The 16744-nt window shown below is 51.4% G+C and overlaps 1 long non-coding RNA gene across 1 annotated transcript in view; it reads right to left on the reverse strand.

The window, feature by feature from the left end:
• Positions 1 to 12370: 12370 nt before the first annotated feature.
• LOC128503219 (uncharacterized) overlaps positions 12371 to 16744 on the reverse strand; it is an 82778-nt gene continuing 78404 nt past the window's right edge. The window contains exon 5 of the long non-coding RNA XR_008355202.1: positions 12371 to 12390. This is a non-coding gene — a long non-coding RNA (uncharacterized LOC128503219). The remainder of the gene's footprint in view (positions 12391 to 16744) is intronic.

Here is a 16744-nt window from a genome sequence, read left to right on the forward strand (position 1 = left end):
GGAGTAGTGTGAGTGTGACCTGGCAGTAGAGTGTGCATGGTCCTGCTGGGAGTAGTGTGAGGAGAGCTGGCTCGGAGTAGTGCCAGGGAGAGCTGGCTGGGAGGAGTGTGAGGGAGGGCTTGCTGGGAGTAGTGTGAGGGAGGGCTGGGAGTAGTGTGAGGGAGGGCTGGGAGTTGTGTTAGGGAGAGCTGGCTGGGAGTAGTGTGAGGAGGAATGGCTGGGAGTAGTGTGAGGGAGGGCTGGCTGGGACTAGTGTTAGGGAGGGCTGGCTGGGAGTAGTGTGAGGGAGGGCTGGCTGGGAGTAGTGTGAGGGAGGGCTTGCTGGGAGTAGTGTGAGGGAGGGCTGGGAGTAGTGTTAGGGAGAGCTGGCTGGGAGTAGTGTGATGGAGGGCTGGCTGGGAGTAGTGTGAGGGAGGGCTGGCTGGGAGTAGTGTGAGGAGGAATGGCTGGAAGTAGTGTGAGGGAGGGCTGGCTGGAAGTAGTGTTAGGGAGGGCTGGCTGGGAGTAGTGTGAGGGAGGGCTGGCTGGGAGTAGTGTGAGGAGAGATGGCTGGGAGTAGTGTGAGTGTGGCACTCAGATACAGGCCGTGTATAGGCTGCGTTCCAGTTGCGCTTGGGAGATGAATGATTAATGAAGTCCGGGGTGCGGCGTGGGCTCGGCCCATCAGGGGGGCTTTCTCATTGGTCGGGAGCCGGAGTTCGAAGCTTCTCATTGGGCGGTTTTTCCCATACACTGCAGATTTAAAAATGACTGCGAAGGGCCGGCTCGCCATTGGTTGTTGCCAGGAGCGCGGTGTCGGCACGGAGAACGTTTCAAATCAACATGACAAGGACCAGCTCGGGCTGCCGGGGACACGGCCGACATCCTCCCGGCCCCCGGCAACGCACCCCCCGGCACGAACCCCACACACCCCGGACAGTCCGGCGCTTAACCCTCCGGGTACCAAACAAGCCATCGCTCACCCCCTCAGGCAGCCAAAGTGTTACAGAAAGCTCGTCTAAAACCCACACACCCCTCAGGGGGGCAAATGCGCCAATAAAGACCCTATTAATAACCCCAAACCAGCCTCACGGTTCCGGTTTTCAAACGTTCAATAAAAAAATGAAGAAATTCATGCTTTTCATTCCAAATATGTGATGTGAACAAAAACATTACTCATTTTAACCGATTTTGTTTAAATTTGTGCAGTTTTAATGCTGCAGTCCCACTGCTGGAGCCAAGGCAGGGGCATTAGCGCCCACCACGGGGTCACCTGAGACCGCAGGGGTCTGCATTACACCCCATGAAGTGAAGCAAAAGGGTTAATAATGTTTAAAGGGACAGAGCGCTGGAGGGACGATATAGAACGATATTGGCCCTCGCAGGATTTCCGGGGGTCCCGCAGCCCCCAATAGAGGGTAACCCCCCCCTGGAATTTTAGAATGTCTCTTTGCCCCGCCATGGACTAGGGTAACACTCGTCACACCCTTTTTGTGTGGGTGCCCCCCCCCCGGCACGGAGACCACTTGCTTCCTATAGCCGCTCCGGGGAATGTGAGTGGGAGTGGGAGTCCGGTGCACGGAGCGTCCCGGCAGGTGCATGGCGGGAGAGTATGTCGGGACATGTCCTTCCAGGGAATTTCCCACCAGCTCCAGTGACATCCCCCCCCCTGTCACTACTCAGCATCACTATACATTACGGATGCTGTAACCCCCGCTGGACCAGATGGCAGATTTAACCCTTATTCTGCCGTTTGCACTGTGAACAGAAGGTTAAAAGACTCGCGTGGACGGCGTCCTCGGCCTCGGGGGGGTTCAGCTGGGGGGACCTCAATTATTTTATTAAAATGGGGAAAAAAATAATGATACGGGGAAAAATGAGGTTGCCGTTTTTTTTTTTTTTTAATGCTGAATCAGTGTCTGCGGGCAAATACAGAGTGCAAGCTCTTCAGGCCAGAAGATTTTAGATCTTCGGGTCCGACCTTAAGATGTTATAATATAATACCTGCGTGAAAGGTCGGGCCCTAAGCACTGGCCCCTCAAGCCCAGTCCCTCGCCAATCACACCTCCTGCAGAGCATTGCACATGCGCAGCCTACGCACCTGCATCCAACCCCAGCACCGGCTCATGTGAGATTTCCAGGCGGTCTAAAGAGACCTCACCCTGTGCGCATGAGAGCGTCCCCCTGTAACCCATGTGCCGATGATGAATGCTGCGCTCCTCTTTATGTGTCAGACGACGGATTAATCGGGATCGGGTTAATTGCGGTTTATAACTTCCACGCCCTCCTCGCCCTCACATGTTGGGATTAAATCTCACAAACAGAATAAAAGCCCAAAATTATTTAAAAAAAGAAGAAGGAGCAGCTTAGAACTCCAATTCTACCAAGAGCAAGAGGCGGGTGGAGGGGGAGGGGCACATTTGTCTTAAGGAGTGTGGTTAGAGGTGTGACTGGGGCGGGGTGTTTGTGTAATGGGGCGGGGCATTTAGAGGAATAATAATGAGGTTTATTTCCCCCATTTAATTTATAAAGCCGTTCCCTGCTGTTTCTATACACATTATCGGGGCTTTTAGGGCCGTAGAACCCTGCGATCCCCTCATACCCAGCAAACATTCTCACCTCCTAGAAAAGAGGGGCATCGGGGGAGGAGAGAGGGGGCATCAGGTAACGATGCCCCCATCCAAATCTCAGTTTTACCCCGAGAGGAGGTAACGGTTACACGTCCGAGACAGGGACATGGCCAAAAAAACTAAATGCATGGCCGGTTCCTCCAGCCGGTGGCCGCATGTACATCATCTGGTGGCCGCCAGCCACAAAGTGCCAGGACATCCCAGCCGCACTCAGTTCAGCCCCAGGTGGGGCAAAAAGAAATCTTTAACCAGGGACCCTTGTGGCACAACTGCCCTGCATTATGCATTTTATATACACCCCTAATTAAAGGGCCCCCATCCCGTTACCCAGGAGCCGAGGGATCTGAGGGGGGACGGAAAACAAAGGGTTATTAGAATTTACTAAACTGTGGCAAAAACACAGAATTCTGCATCCTAATTCTGCAGTTATTGGTTGTTTTTCTGGCTTTGTGTTTTTTTAAGGGGATTTCCAAGATTTTTTTCTGCCTGAGAACGTCCCCCCCAATACTGCCAGCTCCGAGGGCGTGAAGATCCCAGGCTCTGGGTCACCCTGACCGGGTCTTCCGCTAACGAGGCTGCTGACGGGAGACGCTTTGATCGCCGGCCGCCTCCGTTCTGCTGATCCCAGCGGATTTATTACCGACCGGTTACTAAAATACAGAGTGGACGTCACTTGGAGACGCGCGGGGCTGCTCCTGACTCACTTTCACAGCCAGAGGAGTCAGGGGTGAGTCAGGGGTGAGTCCGGGGTAAGTGGCACCCGGGCGCAGTATTTTTTCAGCACACACTGCATATCTGCTAAGTGTCCCTGTTTAGGTTGTCAAGTCTCTCTCTGACACCCAAGTCCCCTCGTCCTCTCCCCTCCCCAGATGCCCCTCTTTTCTAGGAGGTCAGAATGTTTGCTGGGTATGAGGGGATCGCAGGGTTCTACAGCCCTAAAAGCCCCGATAATTTTAAGCCAAAAAAATATAAAAATAATGATTTTGTGGATTTTTTTTTTAAATGTATAGACTGGGGTTTTGGATGTATAGACGGGGGGCTGGATGTATAGCAGGGTTCTGCATGTATAGACGGGGGGCTGGATGTATAGCGGGGTTCTGGATGTATATCAGGGTTCTGGATGTATAGCGGGGTTCTGGATGTATAGCAGGGTTCTGCATGTATAGACGGGGTTTTGGATGTATAGATGGAGGTTCTGGATGTATAGCGGGGTTCTGGATGTATAGATGGGGGTTCTGGATGTATAGATGGGGGTTCTGGATGTATAGTGGGGTTCTGGATGTATAGATGGGGTTTTGGATGTATAGATCGGGGTTCTGGATGTATAGCAGGGTTCTGCATGTATAGATAGGGTTTTGGATGTATAGATGGGGGTTCTGGATGTATAGCGGGGTTCTGGATGTATAGATGGGGTTCTGGATGTATAGATGGGGGTTCTGGATGTATAGATCGGGGTTCTGGATGTATATCGGGGTTCTGGATGTATAGCGGGGTTCTGGATGTATAGCGGGGTTCTGCATGTATAGATGGGGTTTTGGATGTATAGATGGAGGTTCTGGATGTATAGATCAGGGTTCTGGATGTATAGATCGGGGTTCTGGATGTATAGATCGGGGTTCTGGATGTATAGATCGGGGTTCTGGATGTATAGTGGGGTTCTGGATGTATAGCAGGTGCTGCCGGCGTTTACATGAGGTGGGCTGTAAAACTCTGCAGTGAAATTCCATGAAGCCCACCAGCCCGGGACCCCTGAACAGACTTTGATCGCTGATCGCTCTTCAGGAAAGTGGACCCGGGGTTTATAGATTGAAAGGGAAACAGAAAGTGCCCCGTGATGGGATTTCCCGAGCCGTTCTGTCACTTTATGCCACAGACAGGGACTTTCACGCCACACGATGATGCAATCTCCACGGTTACGCTGCGCTTCCTGGATGGCTGTCACAGCGTCACCCGTCACAAAACCAAAATCCCGCCTCCCCATGGGATCGGGTTTCATTTGTGTAGCACCAACAGATACCGCAGCACCGCACATAAAACCACGCTGTGTGTAAAGTTATACGGACAGTGCAATCACCATGGCAACCAATAGCTGTCAAAGTAAACATCACACTCAGGAACAGTAATAGACCGAACACGGTAGTGAAGTGGGGGTGAACTGAAGGGGTTAACCCCAGTTTACGGGTCACGTGAGTGACAGAAGCGTGGAAACCAGGCCCCTCCCTGGGGTCTGAAATTCACTTTTTTCTCTTAGATTCGGGTTTTGTTTTTCCTTTTAGAGTGGGAGGAGACTCAAACTCCGCCCGGTGATCTGACACATGCCCCGCCCCTCCGCCCGGCCAGGAGCGCCAAAACCAGGCGCGGGACGGCGTGACAGACGCCCAGTGTTTACAAACACGTCCCGGGGACACGAAGGGTTAACCAATCAAACACGTCACTGTCATTAGGTCACTTTACGCGGGACTGTCCCTTTAACCCGTTACATGCCGTACACGCTGCGGCCGGCCCCAGCTGACAGCGCAGTTCACATCTGGGCATGTCCTAACATGTCATCTATGGAATAGGCGGGGCCTCGGGTCTGGCATGACATAACGCAAGACACGCCTCCTTACAAGAGTCTGATTTCTACATGGGCGGAGGCTTGTGTCGTAGGCGGGGCCTCCCCAAGTTGGCTGCTTGCACCTCTCCTGCGCTGTTAGTGCTGTTTGTGCGGGCGCGGGGTGAACACTGAGTGGGGTGCAGAGTGTGATTCGCTGCTGGCTGGTGGTGCTGGGAGTTGTTGCGTGCCCGGATTTCTGGATTTGTATTCACACTGGTTATTGTTTTTGGTTTGAATTCCCGGGATTTTGGGACTTTTATGCTGCAGGAAGCCGGTTACTGAGCTCTGTCCGAGGTAGGTCACATGCCGATGGGGTGAGAGGGGTATGGGGGGGCTGCTCGGGGTATTGGGGTTCTGTGGGGGCTGCTCGGGCAGGGGGCAGTTTGCTCTCTCCGTCTGTGGCTTTTAAACACTAGGAAGTTGGGAGGGAGTAAAGTTTTGCACTTTGCGGGGTTTGGGGGTCGTTGGTCCGGATCCAGCCCTGTCTCTGTATTCTGAAGTGTTAAAAATAATGGGGTGCTCTGCTTGGATTGGGGTGTCAGCCCCCCCCCCCGGTGCTCAGAGCAAACACGGGGCATTTGGAGTGGGGGGCACTTTGGCTCCATCTCAGCTTTGTTAATGAGACTCCCAGCCCCCCCTCCGGTTAGTACCCCAACACCCCTTGGATGGGGGTCCTGCCTGGTTAGGGGGTGTTTAGGATGTGGGGGGAGGGGGTATGTTATGGTCATCTAAGGACAGCTGAACACATGTCATGTATGTGGAAGGGACGCCGCGCCACTACTAACACGGGGGGGCTCATTTGGGGGGTTATTTCATAGTTTTGGGGAGCATCTCCAATCTGAGCAGGTATTTCTACCTGTGCTCAGGCAGGACCGACCCCCCCCCCTTGCCTGGGACTTGCGGACGGTCTGGGTTTTTGGGATTTGGAATTCTGCTCCCTTTAACCCTTTGCATGCCCGGCAGGTGAGCTGCCATCCTTTGCGCACCTGCTCTGCTCCTGGCTGTTCATTTGCCCCCCATTGCCAGACATTGGGGGGTGATGCTCCTCCCCTCTCCTTTTGCCCCGGCAGCCCCCCGCGGGGCACTTCCTTGTCTCTGCGAGGGGCTCGTCTCTTTATTTTGCGGACCATGTGCCGGTGTTTGCGGAGCGCCCTATCCTTGCCGCTGAGATTGTTTCTATGCAGAATTGCCGGGGTGGGGGGGGGTGAGGCACACGTGTCCTCTTATTACGCTATTTATGCCATGTGCTCCATAACTTAGCAGACAAGACCCCCAACTATCCGGGCTGGATACCCCCGGGGGTATCCAGCCCGGAGATACGGGGTCGTCGGCTCGGCTGGGGTGTAAATCCGAGACACTGCAGATGCGTCTCGCCGCCCGGAATGGCGTGGGTGGGGTACCGGCACCGAGGGGGCTTTACGATATGGGGTCCTGGTTAAAAGGGCAGGTGCGTTAAACACGGCGGGTGCCCCTTTGGCGGGGGGGTTAGATCCCGGGGGTGGCGTCCGGCGCGGGCACCGCAACAATTCAGGAAAAGCTCAGGACGGGCAAAAAGCTCTGAGAAAGAAGTGATTCAGAAAGGGTTAATTGGCTCTTGCCTGTGTAACGGTTCGTAAATAATTCCCGGTGCCGGTGTATCGGTAGATGATGTATTGCCCGGTGTGTGGTGTATTAGTAGGTGACAAATTGCCGTTGCCGGTGTATCGGTAGGTGACGTATTGCCCGGTGTATCAGTAGATGACCCAGTGCCGGTGTGAGGTCTATCGGTAGATGATATATTGGCCGGTGCCGGTGTATCGGTAGGTAACGCGGTGTATTGGTAGATGAAGTATTCCCGGTGCCGGTGTATCGGTAGGTGACATTTTGCTGTTGCCGGTGTATCGGTAGGTGACATATTGCCGGTGTATAGGTAGATGAAGTATTTCCGGTGCCGATGTGCGGTGTATCGGTAGGTAAGGTATTGCCGGTGTATCGGTAGGTAAGGTATTGCCGGTGTATCGGTAGGTGAGGTATTGCCGGTGTATCGGTAGGTGAGGTATTGCCGGTGTATCGGTAGGTAAGGTATTGCCGGTGTATCGGTAGGTAAGGTATTGCCGGTGTATCGGTAGGTAAGGTATTGCCGGTGTATCGGTAGGTGAGGTATTGCCGGTGTGTCGGTAGGTAAGGTATTGCCGGTGTATAGGTAGATGACTCGGTGCCGGTATATCGGTAGAGGAAGTATTCCCGGTGCCGATGTGCGGTGTATCGGTAGATGATATATTGCCGGTGTATCGGTAGGTGAGGTATTGCCGGTGTATCGGTAGGTGAGGTATTGCCGGTGTTTAGGCTGCCGCGATATACGTTGTATACGGGTCGGTAAAGCGATATGTTGTTGCCCCGGCTGCAGGGATACGTTGTATCGGTGTGGTCCGGGTTATCCGGGGGCGTCAGCATATGGGGCGAGAGGTTACCCGGCTGCGCATGTTACCCGGGGTCGCCCGCCGGGGGCTCTTCCGCTGTTCCTTAGAACTCCGCGCCAGGAAAGAGATCAACTGATTCCCCAAATGACCGAGGCAGCCGGGGGAGAGACGTGCGAGAGCCTGGCCACGGGAGCTTACAATCTAAATCTCTTATGGGGAAGCTCCTTAGGGATGAGTTTTCAAGGAGCGTGCGGTGCTGCACTCTGGTCATGAAATGGTTAAACCTGTACCCCTAATGCCCCGCTTCACACATACGGACGGCTTAAGACGTGGCAAACGTGGCGCCGCCGCTCAGGGGGTGAACGTTTGGCGCGTGGGCCGCGGATCTCGGCGGTGCTCTCGGGGTTGCGTCGCCTTTTTCACGGATGGGAGCGGGAGGTCTCTCTCTCCGTGGCGGTCTCGTACGAGAGGCTGTGCTGCGGGGGTCACGGGGGGACGCGGGTCAGCGCTCCTGGGGACTGCACCTGCGCGTCTGGGAGGAAGGACGTGTTTACGGAGCGGCCCCCGGTTTGTTTCCTTAAGAGCAGCGAGACGCTGGGTCATGTAAGGATCCGCCGCCGAGAGTAGTCTGTACGGTTTGTTTACAAACACTGGCGCTGGGGCGGCTCGCGCTGCCCTCCGGTGGACGTCGGCGCTTCCTGCAAGACATCGTGAATTTCGGGCGAAAGGATTATTTATCGTTTATTATTAAATCACCACCGTATTAAATATATATAAAACGCTGTGACCCCAAAATTGCTGAATTCTAATGTGATTATTTAATATTTTATTATTGTTATTATAAATATTAACGCATGTTGGTTTTGGGGGGTTATTCACCGATTTGTGGATTAACCCTTTAATGTGATTCCCAGCGCTCACCCGTTCTCCGTTTTTCCTCTTTTTTAGGGTTAATTTGGGGCGATGGCGAGACCACTGCACGAGCGGAGTTCCTCCGAGCCCGCGGGGAGCATCACGGTGGAGGCGAGTCGCGTCTTCCCGTCTCCTGGAACCGCCGCTCCGTGTTCTATCTGCGAACAAACGGCCCCCGGTCGCTCTGGGCCAGCGCGGTGCCAGGGCTGCGTCTCCCCCCATGCCAACCGCTGCCCGTCCGGCCGCGAGCCGGGGAGCGACTGTGAATGTGGCCCTCGCTCCAGAAACTGCGTACAGAGACTCTGCCCAGAATCCTTCACGACCGGAGAAACCACCGCTTACGGTGAGCAATTGCCACGCGCCGGTGCTGTTGCCACGGTTACCGGACCTTTTATTGCTATTATCAGCCCTCGCCTCCTAGAAAACCCTTAGAATGCTCAGATGCGCTGGCACTGAACGAGTTAATAAAAACCCTATATTCCGCTTTAGGGTTAATACTTTGCGCCGTGATACTCTGATTGGCTGATAAAGGCATCCTGTTGCCGAGTGACGGGCGATTGTTCCGGCGCCGAGTGACGTTTATGAGACCGTCTGCTTTTGCCGAAGCCCCCTCTGCCCTGCGACAATAGAGCGGGGGGGGTTAGTAGATTTTCCCCCTCTACAGCAGCTCTCGGGAATGCTGTAGATCAGCGGGACGGCCTCCCAGCAGAGGTGGTAGCGATTTAAGACATAAGAGGTTGGCGTATGTTCACGTGGGGTCCGAGGACTCGGTAGTCTCCTGCGCTGTGCGAACCTCCGTGTTTAAAATGTGCCAGACATGCCCTGACTTGCCTTCCTCCTCTGCTTCCTTTAGAGTAAAATGAAGGAAACGGAGAGAGACGCGGGGGCCGCCGGGGGCCGGTGGTTTGCAACGTGACAATTTTGGGGAAGGCTGTGAAGCTGTGTTGCTTGACCTTTGACCTAGAAGTGGATGATGGGGATTGAAGTTTCTGCATTCACTGTCTTTGGGCACACGGTTTAGGAGCCCCAGCCCCCTGGGGCAGGTTGTTCGTGGCGCGGGAGTCTAGTTTTTCCTCCCCGCATGTGTTCCTTTCCCTTCCTGTTTACGATGGGTTCTCTCCCATGCCGTCTGTCGGGCTCCGCGCCAAAATCCAGAACCTCGGCCTCCGGGGGTCATTCCAGACGCCTTGGCCGGGGGCCAGTACCGGGTCTGCGAGCTCTTCCTTTGCCCTGCGGTGTGGAGAGCTGGGGGGGGGTTGGGGGTAAATTAGCGGGGTCCGGGATACTTATTGCTCAGCGAAGTGAAGCCTCGGGAGGCGTCTGGTGTGTTTAACCCTTTGCGCCTCGTCGATAATTCAGTCCAGGGACAAAAGAGTCAAATCGCTGACGCGGCGCAGGTTTGGATCATAAATCCTTAACCCTTCAACGCCCTTCAAATCCCAGCATCCTCTGTCAGGGCACTCGGTTACCCGTCAGGTGTGCAGGCGCCTAACGGGTTAAACTGGGTGTGCGGTTTCGGTGATATTTTCATTCCGCGTTTAGTGAGTCCGAGGATTCTGTCACCGTGTAATCAGATAACACTGATCCCAGAGCGGCCCCATCCGGCCCCCGTCTAGTCGCCCGTTTCTCCTGCTGTAACGACTCAAACCTTAATCAGTCGTTGGTCTCGTCTTAGATTCAGGAGCCGTATGTCTATCCCGCGCATGTTTAATCCCCTCACTGTATTACCCTCTACCACCTCTGCTGGGAGGCTGTTCCGCTTATCCACCACCTTCTCTGTAAAATGATGTGTATTTTACCGAGGCGATTTGTAACCCCGAGTTTTCTGTTTCCCAGGAGTTTTGGGGCGCGTTACGTTACAGGGCGCCACGGGAAGTATCAGAGCCCCGCGACTGGTTGGCGTAGAAGCCGATATCCCCGCGGTCGAGCCGCCCTTGGCCGACGACGGTCGCCTAGAACACGAGATCGCCGTGAGGCTGCGCAGGATCGGCGACCAGATGAATGAGCTGTATCTGCAGAGAGTGAGTGTCGCAATCCAGGGATAAAAATGATTATTTTATTATTTCATTTAAAACATGTATAAATCCTGCATTTTCCGGGGTATTAGTCCCTAAAAAATCCAATAAATAACAGGAAGCTGTAAATTTTCCTTTTTTTTCTTTTTCCCATTATTTTTTTATATATTTTTTTATTATTAATTTAATGTATTTTTTATTTTTATTTTTTTTTTTAAATGTATTTGCTGGGTACAGGGTACGAGGGGTTAAAAAGGCTCTAGCGTTCCGGCTGTAATACGTAAAATCCGCACGCGGCCGAATTCCTTTTTTTATTGTTTTTTGGGGGTCCGGGGGGCAGCCTCCAGCCTCGTTTCCCCGAAACGCGCCGTCGCTCCCGTTCTCTGCATTGTTCCTCCCCGATCTCCGGCTCTGCGGCTCTGAGCTGCCTGCGCTCGGCGTCCTCCTCCTATATATATATATACCGGTTACTATTTATAACCCATGACTCACGCTGGCTGTTCACGTGCCACCTGCCTGCAGCCGCCGCCGCGTTCTGCCGCTCCCCCCCCCCAGCTCCCACCGCTGCCACCATCTGTGTTATTTTTTGGCAGCAGCTTCCTTATCGCCTCTCGTGACTCCAAAGCTGCAGCTTCTTCTCGCGGAGAGTTTGGGGTGACGTCGGCCGCTCCGATCTCGGCTCTATCTGCCGGGCGGTCGCCGGGCGGGAAGCAGCCGACGAGATAATTAGGCCCTTATCTGCTAAAAGAGCTGCGAGAAATTGCTAATTACTGTAATAAGCTTTGTGGAACATGCGCGCGCCGCTTAACCCTGCGTCTGCTGGACCGGTTACAAAGTTACCGCTACTTGTGTTGATGGCTACGTTTTATATCCCGTACGGGATGCAAATTAAAGGGACAGTGCGCTTTTTTTAAATTATTTTTTTATTTTATTTATTTTTTTGTGTGCGTTTTCTTCAGTTTGGAGGACTTTGTACCCCTTAGTGATGCAGCTCAGTGTCCTATAAAGGGAGGTCAGGAAATTTAAAAAATGTACTTTTTTATTAAATTTTTTTTTTATTTTTTTTAAAAAACAAAAAATTTGCATTTAAAAAAAAAAAATCTTGTCAAAAATCTTAATGTTCCCTTTTTGTCGGTGCCCGCAGAGACAGGTGGGAGAGAGGCGATGGCTGAGACCCCTGCGGTGGCAATTAACTCGCTTCATATACGAGATCCTGACCGCGTTATACAACCCCTTGGTGGAGATTTTGCCGCACAACTGAAGGACTTGGGGGGTCCCCGTTGGCGAATTACCAGAACCGAGTCGGCGGCGATGAGGTCACCGGTGTCCGCTTCGCCGGTCTTTGCTTCTTCTGCTGGGCGGAAGCTGGTGGGCTGCAGGGGCATCCATTGAACTTGGACTGGACCAATGAGAGGCAGCCATGATGGCCCCATAAGACCGAGGAATTCCGAGTGCCATCCAGAACTTCTGTCTCCCGGCGTTGATCCGAAAAGACGCTTTTCTGCAGCCGAGGGCGCTTTGACTCTCGACGGGTGGTGTTTTTTTTTTGTTTTTTTTTTTTTAGGCCAGGAAAAGTTGGTTTTTTTGATTCCGGGTGCCGGTAAAACGGATCCCGTGTGCTTTTCCAGCCTGATGTTCCCGTCGGTTTCACCGGAAAACGTTTTTTACGAGAGAGTCACGGATTTCTTATCAAAGACGCGTTTTTTTGGGCAAAAAAAAAAAAAGCATTACGCCGGTTTCCGCCCCGTTACCGTGTCTCTTTTTATAATTATTAATACGGGTTAATACAAAATATCTTTAATCGGTGATCGTTTTGTTAGGGATTACGGGGAATTATTTTTTTTTTTTTTTTTGCACCCCTGTTCGGTATTGTTGGGGGAGGGGAGGAATAAATGGCAGAATAGAGAGAATTTCAAAGAATCGAAGCACTTAATATACGCCACCTTTTTTGGCCCCTGTGGCCTCCTGCCTACGAATTTGTGGCTAGAAATGGGTATTTTTGTGAGCCATGTTGAATTGCCGTTCGCCGATTCAATCTGAACAAAAGACAAGCCATAAAAAAATTTTAAAATGACGTTTTTTCCTTGTGGGCCCACTTTGCATGTTAATGGTTCTATTGGCCGCGGATGGCGGTAAAAGATCCGGCGTGTCCGACGCGTTCCGATCCCCTCCCCCCTCGATGCGTCGCTTCTCGGTGACCAGACCTGTTAATAGCCTAATATCCAGAAAAAAAACACATTCAGCACAGTTACGTGGTTTTATGAATTTTTTTTTTTTTTTTGGTCCTTGCTGCGGTTTAATATGAATTTTTTAACCTGATTTTTTTTCTTGGCCATGGACGCTTTAAAATAAATTAAATAAATAAAGTCTTTACCGGAATAAAGATAAATTCACGGGATTTTATTTATTTATTTTTTTGGACAAATATATATATTTTAGTCCAATTGTAGAATTTTTTTTTTTTTTTAATATTAAAAATGGTTTTAATCCTCAAAAAGGTTATTTGAGGTTAATTTCTTGATATTTTTTTTTTTTTTCTGGCCATATTTCAGGACCAAAAAAAATGTCCGTTTTTTAATCTGCCCTTAATATTATGATTTTTTTTTTTTTTTTTTTTTGGCCATAATTTTCTATGTTAATTCTGGTCCCATATTTTTCGGGTAGCATTAAAGGGCAGCCGTTTTCTAAATCCATTCCCCCAGATCCGTTCCAGATTTTGATGTCTTCCTGACGATTCGTTGACCTGCCAGGCGGCGACTTGTAAATCCCGGACCGGCTCTGCTAAGCTGGGACTCGGGATCGGGTCAAAACCCGGCCTCTCTGAGACTCTTGAAGCCTTTAAAAAGTTAGCGCTCGTAACCGCGGAGACGAGCTGCACGTTCCAGAAACAAATATTTAATTTTTTTTCTTTAAATTCATACAAAAACCACTAGTGTCAAAAGAATGCATTTTGACTGTGAATCTAACGAGCCCATTTTGAATGTGTAGCTTTATTGCTCCGTTAACGAGGGACGCCCTCGGATTTAATAACGTCTGGATAAGTTTCTCTTTTCTCCCCCGCGTACGGTGTCCGAGCATGTGAATGGCTGAGAATAAGCCCCGCCCCCCCTCGCTTCCCGCTCGCGCGGCGCGGCCTGACGGAGGAGTCCGCACAGAGCTCCGCGTCACGGCCGGGCCGGTATTTCTGCACTGACGATTTATCATATTTAATGTCCTTGAAAGGCTTGATATCCCATCATTTCAACGAAAAATGTCAGTTTTCACGATTTATTTTCAAGATATAAAAAAATAAAAACGTTAAAATAGAGATTCTTGACCGAACTTTTAAAAAAAAAATATTTAAAAAGTTGATGAAATAATTATTATTATTTTTTGTACAGTATGAAAAATGTTCTATATTTTTGTTTATGACAGATTAACTGAAAGAAGGTCAGATATTTATTATTAGGCTGAAATTCACCCTGACCCCCCCTCCCCCGCGACGTGGTCTCTCCCGTCACCCCCTCACAGACAGCCGGCGGCAATGATATTTAAAGGGAGAGTGCAACTCTCATCAGTCTTGTTCGATTCTGGCTGGGGGTACTGAGAGTTGCACGCGGCTGTGTTAAAGGGTCTGGGGGGGCAGGAGTGTCATGTGACGAAGGCCCTTGAAGGAGGGGGCTCTTTAAGACTGTAAATATTGTACATCTCTAATGTATACATCTGGATTTTTTTCTGTACATTTGTGATCGAGGTTTTCTTTTTGTATATTGATTTTTTTGTATTTCTTTTCAATAAAAATTGGATTCAAGCTTATTTTTCTGCCTGAGGGTGTTTGTACCAAGATCTTGGGGGGGGGGGGCAGCAATTATAAGGGGGCTACAGGTCCAAGAGGGAAGCCCCCCCATGAACTGAAGGGATGAGTTCCTAAAGGAGTCGGCAATATGGGCTATTCCTATTGGCCGAACTTTAACAAGTCCAAAGAGGCGCTTTTGTTTTGGGGGGGGGTTGGGGCGGGGTTATTTGTGTTACTGAGGGGGGCATTTAGAAGAATAATGGGGTTTATTTCCCCCGTTTAATTTATAAAGCCGTTCCCTGCTGTTTCTATACACATTATCGGGGCTTTTAGGGCTGTAGAACCCTGCGATCCCCTCATACCCAGCAAACATTCTGACCTCCTAGAAAAGAGGGGCATCAGGGGAGGAGAGAGGGGTATTTGGTACTAAAGAGGTGTGCTATATGTATTATACAGTGTGGGGGGTCAGACTCTGTATTATGCAGTGTGGGGGGGTCAGACTCTGTATTGTGTAGCGTGGGGGGGGCCAGACATACTGTAGTTACATGGCAGGTAATAAGAATCACCCCGGGGGGGGTAATCTGCGTCCTCTCGCTAGCGACGAGCCGGCAGCTCTGCGCTTTGTCTAATTGCCCCTGCGCAGCTGCCCCGTCCCCCGGGGCTCCTGCTCTGAAATGCCCTCTGCGTTTCTCCTTTGCGGGTTCCTGTTGTTTTTTTGTCCTGAGCGACCCCGGGAAGCGCTGCCCTGACTCACCGCTCCCTGCCCCAGCTGGGCCGCAGCCAGCACTCGGGTCACTAGGATTAACGTGGCGTCCGGACCCCGGGGGGGTTTCTGCCGATCCACTCCGCCCGGCAACAGCTGACGGGACGGGGCTTCAGAACCAAATGGACCAGGGGGGGCGCGTGTTTAGGGGGTGTGGTTAGAGGCCTGGCTGGGGGTATCAGTGTGACCGAGTGGGGCATTTAGAAGAAGAATAATGTGTTTATTTACCCCGTTTAATTTATAAAGCCGTTTCCTGCTGTTTCTATACACATTATATTATATTATATATCTTCCAACATTACGGCTTCGCGTTTAAAGAGCTTTTTTAAAGAGTGCCCCATCCGGCCCCCGTCTCCCACTTCTGCTGGGAGGCTGTTCCACTTATCTACCACCCTCTCAGTAAAATAGATGGGCTGCCAAAACATGAGAATTGTAGTCCAAAGCCGCCAGCGTTGAGAAGTCACGGTCACGCCAGACCAGAAGAGACGTCCGCGCGAAAAGGAGAAGCGGGACCTGAAAGGGCCGATTGATGCGCCGCCCCGGTCATCACATTCTCTGTGGTTTCTCCGACTTCATCACAAGCATGAAAAGTGCTGACCGCCCCGCGCCTCGCCCCCGAGTCTCGCCCCGCGGTGACTTCCCAGCGGCGTCAGCATCAGCGCCTCGGTGCAAACAGCCGATCGGAAGAACGTCGGGACTGATGGCAGGGATTGTTTACTGGGTGAGTTGGGGGTTTTTGAGACTCGGATTCCTGTTTTGACGCTCGGTCCGTCAGTCGGAGTTTTGACTCAACGGGGAGAGAACGACGAGAAAACAAACGACGCGGCGACGAACCTTTCACTTACTGTTTCTCTCTGCGGGAAAAAGTTAAGCAACAAGTTCCATGCGGTCACTTTATTACATCACAACGACCTCACGGCGCCTCTAAACCTGTCATACGCTTACCCCGGGAACCAATCAGAAGTGTCATGGAACACGGGAGCATACCCCCCCAGCGCTGTATACAGTAATATACCCCCCAGCACTCTATACAGTAATATAACCCCCCCAGCACTCTATACAGTAATATAACCCCCAGCACTGTATACAGTAATATAACCCCCAGCGCTGTATACAGTAATATAACCCCCCAGCACTGTATACAGTAATATAACCCCCCAGCGCTGTATACAGTAATATAACCCCCAGCGCTGTATACAGTAATATAACCCCAGCGCTGTATACAGTAATATAACCCCCAGCGCTGTATACAGTAATATAACCCCCAGCGCTGTATACAGTAATATAACCCCCCAGCGCTGTATACAGTAATATAACCCCCCAGCACTGTATACAGTAATAACCCCCAGCGCTGTATACAGTAATGTCTGGTTTTATCTAATTTTGTCCCTTTATCTGCAGATCTGGAGCCGCCGGTGCTGTCAGTCATGTGATATTTTGGGTGACTTTCCCGCCTCAAACCCCACACTGAGCTGATGCTTTATGGCGATGCTAATGAAGTCCGTCCCTCCATAGACTTTCATTAGTCGGAGAGTCCGGCTGGGGTGACATCCTGGTCACTAGGATGGGATGAAATAAAGTTACTTGTACTCTTTATCATCAAATGTTTTGTTCAGCTGGCAGAAGATGCGGAGATCACCAAGAACTTCCAAGGTTCCCTGACTTTCTGCATCGC

This window comes from Spea bombifrons, chromosome 8 (assembly GCF_027358695.1).
Source record: "Spea bombifrons isolate aSpeBom1 chromosome 8, aSpeBom1.2.pri, whole genome shotgun sequence".
Taxonomy (NCBI): Eukaryota; Metazoa; Chordata; class Amphibia; order Anura; family Pelobatidae; genus Spea; species Spea bombifrons.